The following is a 21,963-nucleotide window of genomic DNA, read 5'->3' as shown; positions in this document are numbered from 1 at the left end:
TGCGGTGCTGTCATATGGGCTCAACATTCACAAAGGACGAGGTGACAGTCACGGTCAGGTGTAACAGCAGTCAACTGACAGGCAAGCATGGACTGGAGCAGACATATTAGACAATGGCAATACAATGAGATTCCTTGGACAAGGAACTTAAACTCCTTGACAAGGAGGAGAAGCAGAAAATCTTTAGGAAGTTAACATATAACAGCTAGGTATAGTCAGACGTCTTTTCACTTTACACACTGATAAGTTGGTTTTTGCAGTCACAAAAGATATATAGATATAGATATATATCCCAAAACACGAGGCTGAGTCAGTACTTTAGCAAAACCAGCTTTATTCAGCTTGAAACAGGAACAGTACGGTTATTTATTGTGGTGGGATCTACCACTCTCCTATGCACAGACACAACAGTCAGGCAGGGTCATGGCCAAGTAATTCTGTTCCCTGCAATTATAATGATTGATGGAAAGAGTTTGTAGTGCAACTGGGATCGGCTCGGATTTGCTTCTGCAACACTTCACTGCAGTGCTGTGAGCCTGCGGTTGCCCCTGCAACAGACAAGTAGTCTTCCATAGACGCACTTCAGACTGTAAAGCCGAGGGTCTGGGGGTCCCAAAAGGGTTCAGAAATCTCGCAATGGTAACATTTTCAGTGTCCAGTCATTCACAAAATGGATTACATGACATGCACTGCATTTGAAATGATGTGGACAAAATCTAGCAAAGTTACATTTTTAGAAATGTGGCTGGACTGCAAAATTGGATAGATAAATAGATAGAGTGTACTTCAGCATTTTTGTGGATTGGATTTTGTCTAAAAAAAACTTAAAACTGTTTATAGAGTTTGAACTACAGCTTTATTTGGTGATAGCAATATACAGTCACATGCTGATTTACAGCCAACGAAGGTGAGGCCATTTGCACTTACCGCTGAGGGCCATAGGAAAACAAAAGGGTGATAACGTTTTCGAAATTGTCAAAACCAGATACTAGAAGTCACAAAGGCTGTACACCTTTTGTTTATCATGTACTTGTGTCAGTATGGTCAGCAAATTAATGATATACACTTTGCAAAAAAGCAGTGGTGGAGCTGCAGAGGTAGCCATCTCTTTATCTCTCTCAGCTTCCTTCCTTCCTGTGCTGATGCAGCAACCAACAAATGGCCCCAAACGAACAATAAGTGGGGGGAAAAAAAATATCATTGCAGACACAGAGATCCAATCTTCAGGGCACGGATTAGCCATTCTGTGCAGCACTTTTTTTTTTTTTTAAGTTGCTCTTCATGCAGTGGGCACTTCTTTTTGTGTTTCCAGTCTGTGCAGACGGTTCACACCTATTTTTTTTATTTCATCAAGAAGATAGAAACTCTTTGTAAATTGTAACACGTTTCATTATTATAATTTTACTGGATATCATATGCATCCTGGCTCTTGGAGGGCCCTTTCAGGTGTCATGCATGTGCATCACAGTGAAATCTTTAGGGCACACCCAAGGTATGCATTGTCCCGGGGGCCAAGAAGGGGGTGCTGCTTCTAACAGAGTCGTCTTTTTTTTTTCCTCCTCTACAGCAGTGAGATGTTCCTTGAAGGCAACTAATCCCACCACTTCCAGCCCGACAACCCCAAACGTCGGCGTCTAATTTGGACCCAGATGACTTTAAGGATTGAGGTATGATGCTGTGACCCGCTTACACAAGCTTCTTTAAAAAGAACCAAAAGCACTATTTATGTTGGACTTTGTTCCCTTGAGTGCTTCTTTTGTTGGCTATTTGCCACTACAATTAAAAGGGGCAACTTGCTTGCATCCCAGGTCTTCAGCATCATCCTTTGTTTCTTCCTCCCATCCACCTAGGTTTGTTTCGATTGACACTGCTCCATTGTGGCCTCCTTATGCATTAGGACCATCCGGCATTCCCTTACACAGACCTGGCAAGTGAACACCAAGATGTGAACACTGGTTTGTGCTACCACAAACCAGCAGATAAAGTATGCGTACCAGTTACCCACATCAGACCCTCAGCTGCAATGACGTGTACGCTTTGTGACTAACATACCGCCAATATGACATATAACCAAATGTCCGGTCCCAAATGGAGCCATCATAAGTGCACGACTGTAATTTATGGATCACCTTCAATCTCTAGATTCATAAAATTAGAGGTTACTTAACCACAGGCTTTAAAACGATGTTGTCGCGACATCAGATCTTCAACTGTACTTGTTAAAATGGACCAATGGTCTTTAAAGCTTTGTTATGATTAAACTTGCTTTAATATACGGCACAAATAATAAAGACGAGATATGATGGGGAACATCAGGAGAAAATTATTAGTTTGTACACTTGCTGAAAATGAGAGATTATGAGAGTCTCCAAAGATCATTCCTACTGTGAGGTAGTGCTGGGTCGTATGACCAAAATCCTATATCACGGTTTTTTTCAAAATTATACCGGTTTCACGGTATTCAACGATATTTTTTTTCCCCATACATAAGTGGATGTTAACCACATTTTCCACTGCAATTACTGCAGTAGACTGGCTAAGAACGACCTACTCCACTGTCATGAGAATTGTACATTGTACACTAAAACATTTTAACGTGCACACAAGTATTAATACAGGCTTGCATGGCCTCATAAAGTGATAGATTTCAAGGGGGTGGCACTAATGAAAAGAAGGAATCACATTGAATGACAGATGTAGTCAAAATATAGAACCTTCTTATTGAACAAATTTTGCAAACAACTTAAACTATAATTTTAACAACATATTTTCAACCATCCAAAGAGGCATTTAGACTTAGTAAAATATCCAGAGGTGCTTGTCAAACGTTGCATTGCACTGAACAGGTCTTAGAAAAGGAATAAATAGTAAATATTGTTTGTAAACCAACTACACTTTCTGTTAATGTTAACAATCTCTGTCCACTGACATGTTAGCTATATGGATTGTAATGGCGTTGGTTATCTCGATCCACTGCTTGCTTTTTTGTCGTAGGCAGTACTTCTAGCAAACACGTCTACAAGTGACGTCTGACTGGAGTGTCCTCTAGCTTTTTCAGTTTTACCAGAGGACGTGGAAGGGGCTAATCTTAGTTCCATACATTCATGGTACTCCAAAGCATGTCTGCGGCTAAGGTGGTGCAGCAAATCTCTTGTGTTGCCGCCTCCGTTGACAACCTTAGCTCGACAGCATTTGCAGTAAATAGTTGTTTGGTCCACATCTGACCTTTTAAAGCCAAAGTATATCCAGATCACAGATATGACTCCTTTTTTCAGCAAAAGTTCTTCTGTGTGATCATGTTCAACTTTATCATCTGCTACAGCTTCAGTTTTGGAAAGCACTCTGTCTATTTTCACCACTCAGTACCTCCACTAACACATGTGCTCCGTTGTATGCGTGTTTAACGGTGTAGCAGTGAAAATGGTTCCCCTCTTAAACAGTTTCCTGCTGCGCCACATTCCGAACGTTGTTTTAAAACGGTGTTGCGGTATAAGAAATCCATATCATAACAAAATAAAAAACGGTTTTCGGTACGAATTGGTATACCTCCCAGTGCTACTGTGAGGGTGTTCTCAGTGACTGCGGTGTGGCATTTAGTGAGTCAGCAGTGAGAAGTCAAGCAAAAGGACACCAAAATGAGTCCGTAGTAAATTTTGGAATATACGATTGAATAAAAGTAAACAGTTCTACCAGGTCTATAAATCTGATTGTGGTTCAACATATTAACCCCAAATTATTATTGAACCTAAACTAGGTTTACAAAAGGATCTAAAGCTGACAGGAACTACAGAATTACAAAAAGAAGAAGAAGATAGTGAAAGCTGAAGTACAGATTAATTGTTTGGTTAAAAACTTGCATATTTTTATTGAATTTATAGAGATAAATACTAGAATTTGGCATTTTTTGTTTTGGTCTCATCTGTTATGGGAGATGGATGTCTAGGATAGAACTCCATTAGCAGAGGTGTTATTTCACCTTGTTTGCTTTGCGCCTTTCCCCACCACAACCTAATGTCTATGGGGGAACAAGCAAAAGTTTTAGATTCATCAAAAATTTCGATCTCTGGGATTCAACAGATCTTGACATTAAACTGAACACATCAATATCTCGATGATGGTTGTGTGCCCGTCTGTGTGTCACAGCTTTCTTGAGGACGGCCTACAGCTAAAATGGCTGGACAGAAAAATACCAAACTCGAAACGTAAGCCTGTTATGCGATGATGTACTGATTAGTTTTTGAAACAAAAAGTGCAAGAGAAAGAGGCACTCAAGAGGAACCCTCATATACCGTAATTCTGCAGTTCATTATGAATTCTTTTTGTCAGCTGCTAGCATAATGAACAATTTTAAGATCAGAAAGATGAGCATCAGAGCAGCAAATAACTACTGAAATGTTAGAAAATAGTCTGGGCAACTTGGGTGCAACGTGCTGATGCTCATGTCTGAATTTTTTTTTACTACTAACCTGAGGTTTCCTGGTTTTCACTTAACCCAAGAGGTTTTAACTACAGTATATGAACATTCAAAAAGTATATGCATATTCACCCTGAACAGTTTGGTGACCTACAATGTCTCTTCCAGCAAGATGGAGCACCAGGTCATAAGACAAAAGTGCTAACTAAGAGGCTCCGAGAACAAAACATCAAAATTTTGGCCAGGAAACTCCCCAGACCTTAATCAAATTGAGAACTTGTCGTCAATCCTCAAGAAGCAGGTGGACAAACAAAACCCCACCTATTCTGACAAACTCCAAGTATTGATTATGCAGGAATGGGCAGCTGCCATCAGTCAGGATTGGGCCTAGAAGTTGATTGCCAGCCTGATAGGATGAATTGCAAAGGTATTGAAAAAGAAAGAAGGACCAACACTGCAAATATTGACTCGTTGCATAAACGTAATGTAATTGTCAATAAAAGCCTTTAAAACTTATGAAATGCTTGTAATTCTACTTCAGTATACCAGAGAAACGTCTGACAAAAAGATCTGAAAGCACTGAAGCAGCAAACTTTGTGAAAGTTAATATTTGTGCCATTCTTAAATCTTTTGGCAATGGCTATATATAATTTATGCAAAGCATGAGCGGCAGACGGAGGGCTCAGAAAGAAAAGGTAGCTAAGGCTTCATTAAAGTCTAAACTGGCCTCAAGTTCAAGTTTCAGGTATGGCCTGCTAGAGAATGACCTGGAACAGACATGCAAAGGAACTGATCTGCTGGAACTTGACTCAGCGATGTCTGCTCCATCCGAGAGCGAAAGTGGGAGTGAAATTGCGAATGAGTCGGGTCAGGAGAATTCATCAGTTCCAGGTGGTTCACTGAAACAGAGCGGGGCCTCACTATTCCCGCTGTCAACTACCCCCCATGAGTCAATGGCATCAACTCTAACTGGACTCGCAACTCCGCCTACGGAGCGCAGAGAAGACAGAAACAAACTGTCCAAGCTGAAGGTAAAGATTACCACAATGATTACCTCACTCGGCTTCATAAATGATATAAAGAGTGATATAAAGAGATATAAGGTATATAAAGGATACAAAAATGAGAAATGAGAAGCCGCTTCAGGAAATAAAAGACCTGAAGAAACATTTAAGTGATAACTTTACTGCAAACTTTAAAAACATTTTAGAAAAAATTGAGACAGAAAATACAGGAAAACATGAGGAAGGTTGAGAATAAAATTCCAGCACTTGGTGTTCAGCTTGAAGACATTAAGGAAACATTAACGACTCGTACTGAAATAGTTGACATCCACCGCTGACGAAAAAGCAACGGCTGCAAAATCTAAATGCAAAGTGCTTGAAGACGGACTAGCTGTGTTGGAAGAAAGAAACAGAAGGAACAACATCAGAACTGAAATCCAGAGGTGAACTATCCTCGAAAATAACTGGAGAGGGCTTGAAATCAGACAGCAAGATCTCAGGAGCTTACCGCATATGTGGATCGAATGCCTTAAAACCAAGAAGCTGGATTGTCTGTTTCAACAAACTACAGGTTAAAGAAAGCTTTATGCTTGAACTAAATATTTTTATTATATAAATGTAATATTAATAGCAGCTCACTATTCAAAGTGATCAATGCAGAGAGGACCCGGGACTGAACTAGCAAAGTCTTCATTACGAAGCAGCGGTTTTTACCCCTACACCAGCCAAACAGATATCTGTGAGACTGACGCATTTCCAATGTGAAACGCGCAAACACACACATGCATGCAAATGTCTTTACTTCTTATCGTTTGATATTTGGGTTTCAGTTTTAACACACTGACAGCAACATGGAAATTGAATAAATTCTTCGGTTTTAATCTTGAATAAAAACACACTTGTTTTGTTAGAACTTTTGTGAAAGTGTTTATTTGATATTTGGACTTCATTCCAAAACAACATTTTGTTGTTAATGCTATAAATGTTTTAGTTGTGTGCTCAACATGTCTTGCCTCACATTTCCTGTCATTCTACATTTATACAGATCGTTGTAAACACAGAACACATGTGAAATGTATGTATTTCATATAACGACATACTGTTTTCCTATACAATCCCAGACACCTCACTCCCAGATAAACAGACTTCAGCTGTGAGAATTTTTTCGTCTGACTTTAGCTGCCTCGATGTGGGATGGGATAATCGGCCTGCAGCCGATTGACACATTTGCAGAACAAAGGAGTTTATCAGTGCGCAGTTGGCACAGTGATGAGAAGCTGTGAGTAAAATTAAGGTGGCCCAGCATTACGAATATTTTCGCAGGATTCAGGGATTCAAGTGTTAATAAGCAAGGACCAGTTTCAGTTGCAAAGAGACTGGAATGGCCAAATATTTCACTCCAGCTATACAAAGAAAAGTTGAGGTGCAGGAATCTTAATACACAGAGCAATTTCATTTGTAGTATCAGAAGCAGAATCTGATCCTGAAGGGCAATATGTCATGGTGACATGTAATTTATTTAATGCTAAAGAGACTGATAAATCTCTATGACCTTATTTGGATTGCCGAGATTTCAGCAAAAATGTACTTGTATCCATTCCTAAAGTGAACACTACAAAATTATAAAGACCAGAGACTTTAATTGTCTTTTAAATGCAGACCTGGATAGATCTTCTGCTAGAGTGGTGATACCATCTGAAACTGCAAAAATAATCACACAGTTTGTCATGGATCATAACTTATCTGACCCATGGAGATTTTAAATCCAAAATTAAAAGCATCTTCCTTCTTCTTACTCAAGAATCGATTATTTCTTCATAGGTAACAATGTTTAGCCCACCATCAAATCTTGCAATGCTATCTCCAACCATACCCCTCTGATCATGGTACTTAATCGCTACACCCTACATGCTCATCTTGTAGCTGGTGTCTTAACCTCCTGTCATTAGATGACAAGAAACGTAAAAATTTATATCCAAGCAAATTGATTATTTTTTTGAGACAAATGCATCCTCAGAAGTCTGTGCAGGAAATACTCTGGGAAACTCTGAAAGCATTTTTAAGAAAATAGATAATTTCACATCTTTCTCATAAAAAATAATTTGGAAATCAAGAAGGCATCTGAGTTAATCAGCAAAATTACCCGACTAAATCAAGAATACACCAGGTCTCCAAATGAGGAAAAGATTAATTTTGCAATCAGACTTTAACTTCTTCACAATAACAAAACAGAACAAGTTATCTTTAAATCATCACATCATTACAACAAACATGGAGAGAAGGCTAATAAGAGCTTAGCTCAACAAATCCACAAGCAGGAAGTTCACAATGCAGTAACAGTAATTACCAACACAGACGGAGTATGGATTGTATGTTGGGCAAGGTCATGGGGTCCAGTGGCATCTGTTGGTGAAGAAAGATTCACGGATCTTGACTTCACTGATGATGCTGTGATCTTCGCTGAGTCAATGGAGGCTTTGATCAGGGCGCTCAAGAGACCGAGTGAAATGTCCGAGTGTCTGGGCTTGCAAGTGTCCTGATAAAAAACAAGATCCAGGCCTTTAATGACCTCTTGGGCACAGCCATCAGCAGTGTGTCTGTTTGCAGAGACAGTGTCGACCTCATCGAGACGTTTACTTACCTTGGCAGTGACATTCATGTCTCTGGTGACTTTTCCTATGAAGTCAGTAGACGGATTGGGAGAGCACCCTGGAAAGGGGTGTATGGTGCTCCTGATATCTAAGCAAAAGGACAAATGTCCGAGTCCTGGTGCTTCCTGTCTTGCTATATGGCTGCGAGACATAGACGCTATCCAGTGACTTGAGACTAAGACTGGACTCCTTTGGTACTGTGTCTCTGCGGAGAATCCTTGGGTACCATTGGTTTGACTTTGTGTTGCTCATGGAGTCCCGAATGAGGCACATTACCTGCATTGTGAGGGAGCGTCAGTTACGGCACAACGGCCACGTGGCGCATTTCCCCAAGGGTGATCCGGCTCGTAAGATCCTCATTGTTGGGGACCAGACTGGCTGAATCTGGCCAAGGGGTCTCCCACGCAACACCTGGCTGTGGCAGATAGAGGGTCATCTCTGGAGGGTGGGACTGGACCTCGTGTCTACCTGGGGGGATGCAAACCAGTATCCCGAGTTGTTTCGTTATGTAGTGGGTGTACCAGTGCATGCTCCCCAACTTGACTTGATGGAGAAGAAATCATTGACCATAAAAATATAACCCACACATTTAGAGAGTACCAAGTCCTTATATTCTACTCAGTTTCAAGAAGACATGGCACAATAATGTAATGCGTTTTCTGATGCATTACAAATACCACAGCTAGATACTCTCAGTGCAGAGGAATTGGATAAACCTCTGACGCTCTCAGAATTACTTGACACATTAAACTCACTTCAAAGTGGGACAGCACCTGGCCTTGAAGGTTACCCAGTAGAATTTTATTTAAAAAAATCAATTAAGTTACCTCCACTATTATTAACAATGTTTATAGAAGCTAAAGAAAACAAAACTCTATCTTTAACTTTTGTCCAATCTTTAATTACCACCTTTCCAAAGACAAATAAGGACTTACTACAATGTGCATTAACCTGACTTTTGAATAATGATGTTAAGATACTCTCCAAAGTTCTAGCTAGAAGGACTGAGACAGTGCTCCCTTCGGTAATATCACAAAACCAAACCGGATTTATTAAAGGCAGACACTTAGCTTCCAATCTTCAACACCTTCTTAATGTAATACATTCAACCATAAGGTCTAACACTCCGGAGATCTTATTATCTTTGGATGCAGAAAAAGCATTTGATATGGTTGAAAGGGATTACCTTTTCACCACATTGGGCCAAATCGGTGCAATCATATGTGTCAGGAAGCCTCAGTTTGTATTAACAACATTATTTCAGACTACTTCAGACTAGAACATAAATCGGGATTACCAGAGAAGGACTTGAACAGAAAATATCACTATATGCAGATGATATGGTACTACATATATATTGTGGCGAGCGGCTGGGGGTGGTACCCAGCCGGGACACCCAGAAGGACCGGAAGAGGGATTACACCTCCTCTGGACCATGAGGGAACGACCGCCTTGGTGGCTATGGGGACCACGGGAAAGGAGCGTGGAAGCTCAACCCTATAGGGTCATAAGCCAGAATGCCTGGAGTGCCATGGTCCTCAGCACTTCCACCACACCCGGAAGTGCTGGGGGAATGATGACCAGGGACACCGGGAGTGCTTCCGGGTGCACAGCCGGCACTTCCACCACATCAGGGAGTGCCGGCAGGAGTTCATTGGGAGGCACCTGGAGCACGTCCGGGTGAATATAAAAGGGGCCGCCTCCCTCCATTTGATGGCTGGAGTCGGGTGAAAGAGGACGGAGCTCGGAGGAGAGGAGTGGAGGCGGTCAGAAAAGAGAGAGGCATTAGGAAGGCCAGGACTTGATGGGTGATTGGTGCAGGGGCACCGGGTTGTGTGTGTGTGTGCACTTGTAAATAGAAAATACATAATAAACATGTGTTGGCACTTGAACCATAGGTGTCCGCCTGTCTGAGTCCGGGCCAGTCTCCACACTATATATATATATATATATATATATATATATATATATATATATATATATATATATATATCTAACCCAAACAATTCTGTGCCAGTAGTCCTAAATACGCTACCAGATTTGAATAAAAGTGTGTTCTTTCCAGTGAACTCCCTAGCACACAATATTAGACTGGATACCAGTTTAATTACCAAGGGATAAACATGACAAATAAAGATCTTTTTAAATAAAATTTTGCTGTCTGCATCAAAAAATTAAACAAAACATAAACAGATGGTCCACCCTCCATATCACATTATCAGGGAGATTCAACACTGTCAAAATGAACATCCTTCCCAAGCTTCTTTTTTTATTTCAAAGCATCCCCATATACAACGTACATTAACAAATCATTTTTTAAGGAATAAGATTCTAACATAACCTTATTTACTTGGAATTCTAAACATCCACACATCCAAAGGGTGACTCTACAAAAGCAGAAGGCGGCATGGCACTACCTAACTCTCCATTTTATTACTGGGTGGAAAATATACAAGCTATAAAGACCTGGACATTGACACAAATTGATAAACATACATAAGCCTGGTCTGCAATAGAATTAAAATCTTGCAGTACTTCTTTATATTCCCTGCTTTGTCAGTCAGTCATCTCCCAACCTGCTATATCATAACTACAGGGTCACGGGGGTCTGCTGGAGCCAATCCCAGCCAGCACAGGGTGCAAGACAGGAACAAATCCCGGGCAGGGCGCCAACCCACTGCAGGACACACACGCACACACACCAAGCACATACTAGGGACAATTTAGGACCATCAATGCACCTAACCTGCATGTCTTTGGACTGTGGGAGGAAACCGGAGCACCCGGAGGAAACCCACGCAGACATGCAAACTCCATACAGGGAGGACCCAGGAAGCGAACCCAGGTCTCCAAACTGGGAGGCAGCAGCGCTACCACTGTGCCAACATGCCGCCCTTCCCTGCTTTGTGCCCCAGTAAAATATAAACTATCATCAATACACTAATATTCCAGTTGCCCTTCATTCACTGAGAATATGGAACAAATGTGGGAAGCACTTCAAGACAGAGACGCATTTACGGTATCACACAAAAGCGAGTACACCCCTCACATTTTTGTAAATATTTCATTCTGTCTTTTCATGGGAAAACACTGAAGATATGACACTTTGATACAATGTAAAGTAGTCAGTGTACAGCTTGTAGAACAGTGTAAATTTGCGGTTCCCTCAAAATAACTCAACAAATAGCTATTAACGTCTAAACCACTGGCAACAAAACTGAGTACACCCCTAATTGAAAAATGTCCAAATTGTGCCCAATTAGCCATTTTCCCTCCCCGGTGTCATGTGACTCATTAGTGTTACAAGGTCTCAGGTGTGTTAAATTTGGTGTCATCGCTCTCACACTCTCTCATACTGGTCACTGGAAGTTCAACATGGCACCTCATGGCACAGAGCTCTCTGAGGATCTGAAAAAAAGAATTGTTGCTCTACATAAAGATGGCCGAGGCTATCTTTTGTGAGATACCGTATTTGTTGCACTTCTACATAATAATTACCTTTTTCTACCCTCTCAAAACTACACAGTATATAATGCTTGGAAAACGTCTGGGATTAAAACACAGAGAATAGTATAAAGAGAATGTCTTTGCATCCTACCAACAATTACGGTTAAAATTTAAATTATCTCCAACACAATCATTCAACTACTTTCAAATTGGAAAATTTTCTAAACAGAACCTGCCCAATTTTCCTCACCTCCAACATATTTCTATTCTGAAAGAAATACTCATCAGACTTGAGGACTCAGTATTTCTGTAATATATAAAAACATTTTATAGACCGTTCCTGTTAAAGATCACAGGGTACAAAAGAATTTTTCACTTAACATTTCTGAAAAGGAATGGAAGGCAGCCATGCACAGAAATCACTTGAGCGCCATATGCACAACTTAAAATCTTAAATTGAGCAGATTTATCTTCTTTAAAATTGTCCAAAATCTATCCAGGCCAAGATTCAACCTGTGAACACTGCAATCAAGCTCCAGTCTCCACACATTTTGGGCCTGCACCAAATTAACATCATTTTGGACAAAAATCTTTTAATGTCTATCAGATAGGCTCGGAGTTATAATCCCTCCTAACCCATTAACAGCTGTTTTTGGTGGGCTCACAGAGGGTCTTAAAGTGGAGAAGTAAAAAAAAAACTCTAATTGCCTTTACTTCATTATTGGCTAATGTAGACTTGTCTTGCTCAGCTGGAAGAATCTTAACTCATCTCTTTAAAGTCAGTGGGTAACTGATGTTATATACTATTTGAAATTGGAAAAAAAAAACTACTTACTTAGAGGATCTGTGCAGAACTTTTAAAAAATCTGGCAGGATCTGATAAATAACATTTTAGAAGAAGCTTCAAAATCATGGGAAAGGATACTCTTCATTCTTTGCTGCTTTGAAAGATTTGCCCTGGTTCTTGGCTGTCCTCTCTCTCAGGATTGTGTTTAATTTTGATTTGTTAATAATAAAATCAATAAATAAATACAAATATTATTGCCTTGGTGAAGAACTTCAATATTTTTATTGAATTTATGGATAAATAAATTCTAGAATTTGGCAATGAAAAGTACACTGTGTGTACTTGTGCGAAACACTACAAGATATCAAAACGCAAAATCTGATGGCTACCAATTAAAATGGAGAAGAGGTTGACTTAAAAAAAAAAAAAAGGATTAAATTATGTGGGAAAGAATTATAGCTTTTAATAAAGATGAAAACGAAAAGCGTATTGTTCCTCCCCCACACTATGCGACTCTAATTCCACCCCGGGGGTGGTGGTGGTGTGTTGTTAAACATTATCATTATACAAAGTTATTGTCTGTTATAACTGCATTTTTATCACTCTTTAATATATATACTGCTCAAAAGAATTAAATGAACACTTTTTAATGAGAGTATAGCATCAAGTCAATGAAACTTATGGGATATTAATCTGGTCAGTTAAGTAGCACAGGGGGTTGTTAATCAGTTTCAGCTGCTGTGGTGTTAATGAAATTAACAACAGATGCACTAGAGGGGCAACAATGAGATGACCCCCAAAACAGGAATGGTTTAACAGGTGGAGGCCACTGACATTTTTCCCTCCTCATCTTTTCTGACTGTTTCTTCACTAGTTTTGCATTTGGCTACAGTCAGTGTCACTACTGGTAGCATGAGGCGATACCTGGACCCTACAGAGGTTGCACAGGTAGTCCAACTTCTCCAGGATGGCACATCAATAGGTGTCATTGCCAGAAGGTTTGCTGTGTCTCCTTGCACAGTCTCAAGGGCATGGAGGAGATTCTAGGAGACAAGCAGCTACTCTAGGAGAGCTGGAGAGGGCCATAGAAGGTCCATAACCATTCAGCAGGACCAGTATCTGCTCCTTCGGGCAAGGAGGAACAGGATGAGCACTGCCAGAGCCCTACAAAATGACCTCCATCAGGCCACTGGTGTGAATGTCTCTGACCAAACAATCAGAAACAGACTTCTTGAGGGTGGTCTGAGGGCCCAACGTCCTCTAGTGGGCCCTGTGCTCACAACCCAGCGCAGTGGAGCTCGATCGGCATTTACCATAGAATACCAGAATTGTCAGGTCCACCAATGGCACCCTATGTTTTTCACAGATGAGAGCAGGTTCACCCTGAGCACATGTGACAGACGTTGAAGGGTCTGCAGAAGCCATGGAGAATGTTATGCTGTCTGTAACATCATTCAGCATGAGCAGTTTGGTGGTGGGTCAGTGATGGTCTGGGGAGGCATATCCATGGAGGGACGCACAGACTTCTACAAGCTAGACAAAGACACCTTGACTGCCATTAGGTATCAGGATCAAATCCTTGGACCCATTGTCAGACCCTACGCTGGTGCAGTAGGTCCTGGTTTCCTCCTAATGCACGACAATGCCCGGCCTCATGTGGCAAGAGTATGCAGGCAGTACCTGGAGGATGAAGGAATTGAAACAAATGAATGGCCTTCACGATCCCCTGACTTAAACCCAATAGAACATCTGTGGGACATTATGTTTCGGTCCATTAGGCGCCGCCAGGTTGCTCCTCAGACTGTACAACAGCTCAGGGATGCCCTCATACAGATCTGGGAGGAAATGCCACAAGACACCATCCGTCGTCTCATTAGGAGCATGCCCCGACATTGTCAAGCATGCATACAAGCTCGTGGGGGCCACACAAGATACTGAAAAGCATTTTGAGCAGCAGAAATTAAGTTTTTGAAAAAATGGACTAGCCTGTCACATCTTCATTTCACTCTGATTTTAGGGTGTCTACACAATTGAGCCCTCTGTTGGCAGAAAACTTTTATTTCCATTAAAAGACTTGGCATCCTTTTGTTCCTAAGACATTGCCCTGTCGTTATTTGTATAGATATCCAACTTCATATTGAGATCTGATGTATCTAATGTGTTTCTTTAAAGTGTTCCTTTAATTTTTGTGAGCAGTGTATATTTTTTTTATCAGTATGCTGCTGCTGGAGTATGGGATTAATAAAGTATCTATCTATCTAATACTATTAAGTGTTAATGACTACAAAGTGAGCAAAAAGAATTGTGTAAGGAAAAGGGAAAAGAAGATGGAGGCAGAAGGAATAATAAACAGTAAATATTTTTTAGGATTTGAGAAAAGGAAAGTGCAGAACACCACAAGACTGAGCTGACATTTAATGAAACAATCGGCGGTGACACTAATGAACTGTACAGCAGACTTGTTGTTGGCTTTTACAGCGGCACTAACTAGCATGTCAGCTCTCAGCTCTTTGATTCAATTAAGAACAGGAAATGTAGGAAGGTATGGCATAAAAAAATACTTTGTAACAAATTAAGCATTCTTAAATTACAAATAAAGAAAACAAAAATTAAGTCTTCAGGTGAAGATGGGTTAACTGCAGAATTTTATAAGGTATTCACCAACAAACCTAATACACGTTTCTACCTGCGGTTTAAGAGGAATCTTTCGCTGGTGAAGAATTACTACCTAGTATGATACAAGGCTTAATAATCCTCAGACCACAATGTCATAAGTTAAGTGGTAACTGGTGCCCCATCACCCTGCTTAAACATGATTATAAAATTATTGCTTCAGTCAGGACTAGTTGGCATACAGCAGGCTTTAGAAAACATTAATAGAGAATCTTAATGTGTCTCAATAAAAAAGTGCCACATTTATATATATATATAAAAAAAACAAGTCTCGAAATGGACCTTATCTTTTATCATAAATGGCAAGATGCGGACACACTAAATGTTTTGATTAATTTTTACAAAGCATTTGACATTATTAGTCATACTTTCATTCCTATATCATATATTGAGCCAATTTCTTTCTCAAAATCACTCACTTTCTCTAGAAGTATCAATAATTTAGTTCACAATGGGATGTCGCACACATTTAATGATGAAAGAGGTGTCTGTTGAGGAAACCCGAAATCCCCTTTGCTCTTCTCTTATGTGTTTGAATTCTTAACATTTTTATCGAACAAAAGCTTCTTTAAAGGCATTAGTGTTAAGGATAGTGAACTCAAAACTGTATAATTAGCCTATTAATATAAATTTATTCTTGAACAATAACTACAAAATCTCTAATTAAAACTAATTAATCGTTTTTCAAGCTTTCTACCTTGAAAAAAAAAGGTGATTTTAGTTGAACTGCTTCTAAACTAGTTAAAGAAACTGTGTCTTATCTTGGGATTAAAATCCACAACAACATGGAAAATGAGATTATTTCAAGCTACATGTCAATTACCAATAATATACAGAAGAGACGCAATGCTTAGCTGACTAGCGGTCCATCTATTCAAGTGAGAGTCCCACCAGTACAGCAGTGGGGTTTACGAAGAGCATCAGATGTCTGTTTGTCATTAGAATCTCCAAATTATTTTTCTGTGAGGTTAGAGAAGATTCTTTTGGATTGCAGCAGGAATAACAGGAGTCAAAGTTAAATAGGATTTGTTAAAGAATAGAATATAATAAGGATGACTCAATGTGCTTTAATTCTCCACACTAAACCACAGTTATATTAAGCTGGAGATTACGATTTGTTACAAATCCTTCTAGTGACCGGAACTGCAAACACAATTTCACTTTAGAAAAATGTAGGGGTTCACAGTTTCTTTTATTGGGCCCTTCAAAGACAAGCGAGCAACCAATAAAAGTGGCTGCATTTCATAAACAAGTTTCGATAAGTTGGCCTTTACTGAGTAAGCATTAATTATTCTCCATCCAGCTTTATCTCACTCTCTGTGACAATGCACATGTGCAATCTCTTCAGTAAGGGACTATGAAATGATTGACTGTTCTCATGTGACCTTATCCCAGAGGGACTATGAAATGGTATTGACCTTATCTCTCTCTCTCTCACTCTCTCTCTCTTTAAATATAAGTAATCAATAGACGGTTTATTACCTACTGCATAAATGGAGTTAACATATTGGACAAGAGGTGTAATAAAAAGTTTATAAAGGTGTTTATTAATTCATAAAACTGATCCTTTGCTGTCATTTCAATGGTCAACTCAACACTGTCAACTTAACTTGGACCTTCTCTTATATGGTTTTTTTTTTTAACAATAAGTAAAAGAATAAGCGATACGCTTTAAAGTCGGCTCACTCCGCAGCAAGGGGCTCCCATCCCGTTAGTTGTCTAGTTTACTGCTCAAAAGATTCGAGGCGTGCACGTCTGTTTTGACGTCGCTACTTGATGACGTCACAGCAGTGACAGCCCTGCACTTTACGAGCACGCGCGTTCGCTCTGTTTTATTTACCCTCTCTACTTACCATCGTGATCGTCGGCTTTACTGGGCAGGACTGATGGTAGGCTTAAGTGTACGGAGACGCGTTAGGAGGACATGGGAGGGCGACACTTTTAACAATAAGTAAAAGGAGAGAATTGCTGTTTAAAACACTGCACAGCTGCTACTCGATTAATACAACACAACACGAGTGAGTTCAGTAACGTTTAGCTTGTGTGGTCTGCAAAGGGGCTACAGAATCTTCCAACTGCTCATTTTTCCAATTGAGAATTTCTTAGCTCTTTTTAGAGAGATGACTTTATAAGCGTGGAGAAATAAACAGGTCTTTCTTTCAAAGTGCTGCATGCTGTTACACTTTGATAACGCCTGCTTCAGGTCTGATAAGAACCAGATAATTCATTACAATAAATATGTATGCACTTAAGATGAGGCTATCCAGAAGCATACTATTATTTATATTGTCTGTGTGCAATTATTTAATAAATCACTCAACTACATTAAAGTTTGCATTCTCAACAAAAGAAAAAAACCTCTTTTTCGATTCCTTTGGTAAGGCTTTCCAACTTTAATCGCTTTTAATTTGATTTTATTTTCGTTAGCATTCAATGCCAAATGCTTATATTTTTTCTTTTTATTCCTATGTACTAAATAAAAAATTCAGACTGTTTTACACCTGCTATTAGTTAATTCAGTGTATATATTATACATTCTAGGAATATGCAAAGCATTTAATGAACATGATTTCATATCCTACACATATACATGATTGCACAAATACTCCTCGCATTTCAACGGAATAACACCTCTCATAACTCGACTGGGAAAATGACATCCTGTCTTAAACTGAAACAATTAAACTGTCGCTCCGGCAAAAATGAATTCATGTCACCGTAAAACAGCTTGCTGGGTGTTCGCAGGACTTGTGCTGCTGTTTTAACGGATAAAAGTAAACGCGCCGATCTCTTTACTTCATTTCAGAAGATGATCTCAGATCTTCGTAGAAGGAGGTTGTGTGCTTTCTGTTTTTTATTTGACGGATATCTGGTACACAAAGCCTCTGCCGCCGTACTGCTTTCGCGAGTGAATCATTGTCCAGACTGCGTGTTACTGCATGGAGTTTAAACTCTTAAATTCAATTGTAAAACAAATGCTGAGATGGTAGCAATTTTTCTGAATGAAATCACCCGCTCCTCGAACACAAATAATTCGGCAATCTCGCTAGGACACCGACAGAAGGAACAGATGATAAAGAATAAAGATTAACAGGGGGATAAATATAAATGTAATAGGAGAACGTGAAATACAAAAAGTGAACCAAAGACAAAAGCCAAGTCGGGCAGGATACGAGAAGACGCAGTCGAGAAGACTCCTTAGTAAACACCGACCTGCCGTTCAAGACGCGTGCTGTAGCACTACCAGAAGCGAAAAATAAAATCCCCCACACACAAAGTGACGGCCCCGAACACGGACCACTTACTTTCTGCCTCTGTGTGATACGTTTTAAAGTCGACTCACTTCGCAACAAGGGGCTCCCATCCCGTTAGTTGTCTAGTTTACTGCTCAAAAGATTCGAGGCGTGCACGTCTGTTTTGACGTCGCTACTTGATGACGTCACAGCAGTGACAGCCCTGCACTTTACGAGCACGCGCGTTCGCTCTGTTTTACTTACCCTCTCTACTTACCATCGTGATCGTCGGCTTTACTGGGCAGGACTGATGGTAGGCTTATAAGTGTACGGAGACGCGTTAGGAGGACATGGGAGGGCGACACTTTCGATTTAATGGATTAGTGTTTCTCAATCTCAGGTCTAGAGACGCCGTGTGGCTGCAGGTTTTTCCACACGAGCTCTTGTTTCAATTGGATTCCAAGACTAATCCATTAAACTGTTACTGCCCAGTTTGTATGTCTTGGTCAACGTGGAATTTACATAACTAAATTTGGTAAGTTTTTATTAGAATGCACCAAGTATTTCTATGTGTTAACATGGGCAATGAGTGCTTTTAAGATATTCATCATTATCATCCTCATCATGAGATTAATTTTGCATTTCTAGATGTTCTGGTTATTTAATCCAAAGGTCTGAAAAATTAAACTCATAAAAAAAAAACTATTTTAAACGTGTTTCCATCATGACAGTTTATTCATGCATACCATATTTTTCTAAATTAATTTAATATTAAGCATCATTGGGGTCCACATAACTTCTCTAATTTATATCACTGATTAGATTTTTGTTTGCTGGCTTTGTCCATTTTTTCATCATCCATCAGTAGTCCACCATCATACTGCCATTCCAAAGTCCTTGGTCCCTTCTTTCCATGTCCTGATGGAATCTTTCACCCTGCTCTTCACTCACAGCTCTAAGATTTTCAGGGGGAAAACTCCAAATGCAGACTTTGAGACTTCAAGCTGCAAAGTAATTCCCTTAAACATAACTAATGCATTGTTCACAATTTCTTTGTAATTTGGACCTTTTCCCAAAAGCACAGAAATAAGGTCACTGACTTTATGTTGTTCGTTGCACAATTAAATTCTGCATTAGAAACCAGTTCTCTAATGTCAGGTTCAGCAAAAATGTCCTGTTTCAGTTTAACCTCAGACAAACTCGGAGACTTCTGGCACAAATACATCAAACAGGCTCCATCTTCTGACAGGACAAATTACATCATTATACCAAACTTCATATGGAGCAGGGGTAGCTGCACTTTATCTGGATCCACCAATAGAGGTTGAGAGATGCTGTTTTGTCACCAAGCAGTAGCTTTTTCCTAGCCGGCCATTCCTTTTGCACCCAATGTCAGTTCTTGGCTCTGCTGTCCCACTCGCATGTGTGAATTTAGCTTACCTGACCCGGCAAGATACACCAATACAACTTTCATGTCCCCACATATGAAACACCGTAGCTCTGTATGCAGTTGAAGTTCATTTTCTCAAGAAGATTTTCAAAGTTGAGCAACAGGTAATGATGTTTTATTTCTTACTTTCAGAAAGCACACTGTTTTACAGCATTTATAACGAACCAATCATGGCAAGGCTGTTAGGGTGATTGGATTAGGGTGCATTGATATCACCACAAGAGTGCGTCAAGAAGTCAATATCCTTTTCTGGTACTATTTGTTCTTTCTTTCTGGACATTATTTTATACACCTCAATGACTGTTCTTGCTTTACATCATTTAGAGCATTTCATAATGTTCATTATTATACAGCACTTTTTTTTGTTCATATAGCGCCTTTCAGTATTAACACTACAATACTTAATGACTTTCATTGCTTTCTCATACTTTTTTTTATTCATGTAGTGTCTGTCTATTTCAGGTCTTCTGTTCATCTGAAGATGTTGCACTATCCCTACAACCATCACCTACCCTCTTGCTGACACAGGGGGTGGGCAACTGTCATCTAGAGAGATGTGCGACCACTTTGAATTTCTTTTTGGGTCCGTTTTAAAATAGTTTTACCTTGAAGGGGTTTGGTCTGCAAAAAGCCCCCAACATCAAGAACTCATCAAGCCCTGAATACTTTAGAGATGTGCATTTCTCTCCTCCCTGTGCTCCTTCATTCTTCACTTTCCACCTTATCATTTTAGGGCTTCTCTCTAGGTTAGATTCTCAGCAATGGCTTGGCTTGTCTACTTTCAAGACAGATGTGAACCTCACTCTTGAATCATGAAGTGATTTCTGCACTGCTACAGGGACTTGTTTAGTACTTGTACTGTCCTTATTGTCTCTCCAGTATGAGTTCTTGTGGATCTGAAGGCTGTTCCTCCAGGCGAATTGTTTTCTACATTCAGAACAACATTATGTCTTTATTTTTACATGCTTCTGAAGGTTGCCAATATTGGTAAATCCTTTTCCACATTCTGGACAGGAATATGGCTTCTCTCCTGTGTGAATGCTTCTGTGGGCCTTTAGACTGCACAGTTGTGTGAATCGCTTACCCCAATCAGAACAACAGTGTGGTTTCTCTCCAGTGTGAAATCTGTGGAACTGAAGGCAGCTAGACCACATAAATTCTCTACTACATTCTGAACAACAATATGGCTTCTCTTCAGTGTGAATTCTTTTCTGGTCCTGATAGCTACTAGTGCAGGTAAATCATTTACCACATTCTGAACAACAACAATATGGTTTCTTGCCTGTGTGAATTCTTCTGTGCTTCTGAAGATAGTCCATTTGTTGGAATTGCTTTCCACATTTAGGACAACAATATGGCTTCTCTCCAGTATGAGTTCTTGTGTGGGTATGAAGAGCACTTTTTTGTGAAAATAGTTTTCCACATTCTGAACAATATGCCTTTTTTCCTATGTGAATTTTTACATGTTTAAGAAGGTAACTAATGGTGGTAAATCCTTTTCCAAATACTAGACAGGAATATGGTTTATCTCCAGAATTAATTCTTCTGTGTTCCTGAAGATGGCTTATTAGATGGAACCACTTGCCACATTCAGAAGACTCATGTGGCTCCTGTTGTGTTTCACACAGATTACCATCCCTGGACTTACATTTGCTTTTAATCAATTCCCTTTGTGTCTGGTAGGCTGGGGTATTGAGTATTTGAGTGGTGATTGCATCTATGGTGGTTAGTTTCATCACTGACTGAGAATCATCCTGCATAAAGGTGGGTATCCCATTCTCCAATGCCAATGTCAGGTTCTTCATATTCTTATCATCCATTGTCTGTTGAGATCTGCACTGTAGAGATGTCTGAGCCAATGGGGATAAGAAGAAGCTGCCATTGGCTTTTAAAGTTGCATACAAAACACATATGGAGGTAAAGGTGAGCTTTTGAAAGAGATCTGTCAAGAAACAACCATTTCCTATCAGTATTAACCCAGCTTCATTTTACTGATTCTGATTTGACTGCAAACACGACCACAAAAGAAAACAAAAAGAGAAAAATGTAAAAAATTGAGTCTCAGCCATCCCCCATTATTATATTTAAGCAACACTTAAGCAATTGAATTAATTTGGCAATGCATTTGTTATAGCAATGGCGTACACCCTTTTTGGACTTACACATTTCTCAAACAAAGATAAATTGGTGCATTGGGGATTAAAGTATACTCAGAAATGAAAACGGGCAGAGAAGAAATGAGCCGAGTTTAAGCACTGCACCAAATTACAGTTGTTTTATGAAACATTTCTTTCATAATGTGCT

At 39.8% G+C, this 21,963-nt stretch overlaps 1 protein-coding gene across 1 annotated transcript in view; it reads right to left on the bottom strand.

Moving 5' to 3' along the window:
• The window catches only part of LOC120533409 (gastrula zinc finger protein XlCGF57.1-like), a 50,445-nt gene extending 31,705 nt beyond the window's left edge, over window positions 1-18,740 (bottom strand). The window contains exon 1 of the mRNA XM_039760275.1: window positions 18,282-18,740. The gene's annotated coding sequence lies outside the window, so the exon portion shown is untranslated. The remainder of the gene's footprint in view (window positions 1-18,281) is intronic.
• Between the last annotated feature and the right edge of the window lie 3,223 nt (window positions 18,741-21,963).

This window comes from Polypterus senegalus, chromosome 8 (genome assembly GCF_016835505.1).
Source record: "Polypterus senegalus isolate Bchr_013 chromosome 8, ASM1683550v1, whole genome shotgun sequence".
NCBI lineage: Eukaryota > Metazoa > Chordata > Cladistia > Polypteriformes > Polypteridae > Polypterus > Polypterus senegalus.
Note: the sequence above shows the minus strand (reverse complement) of the source record. Positions and strands in the feature narration are given on the sequence as shown.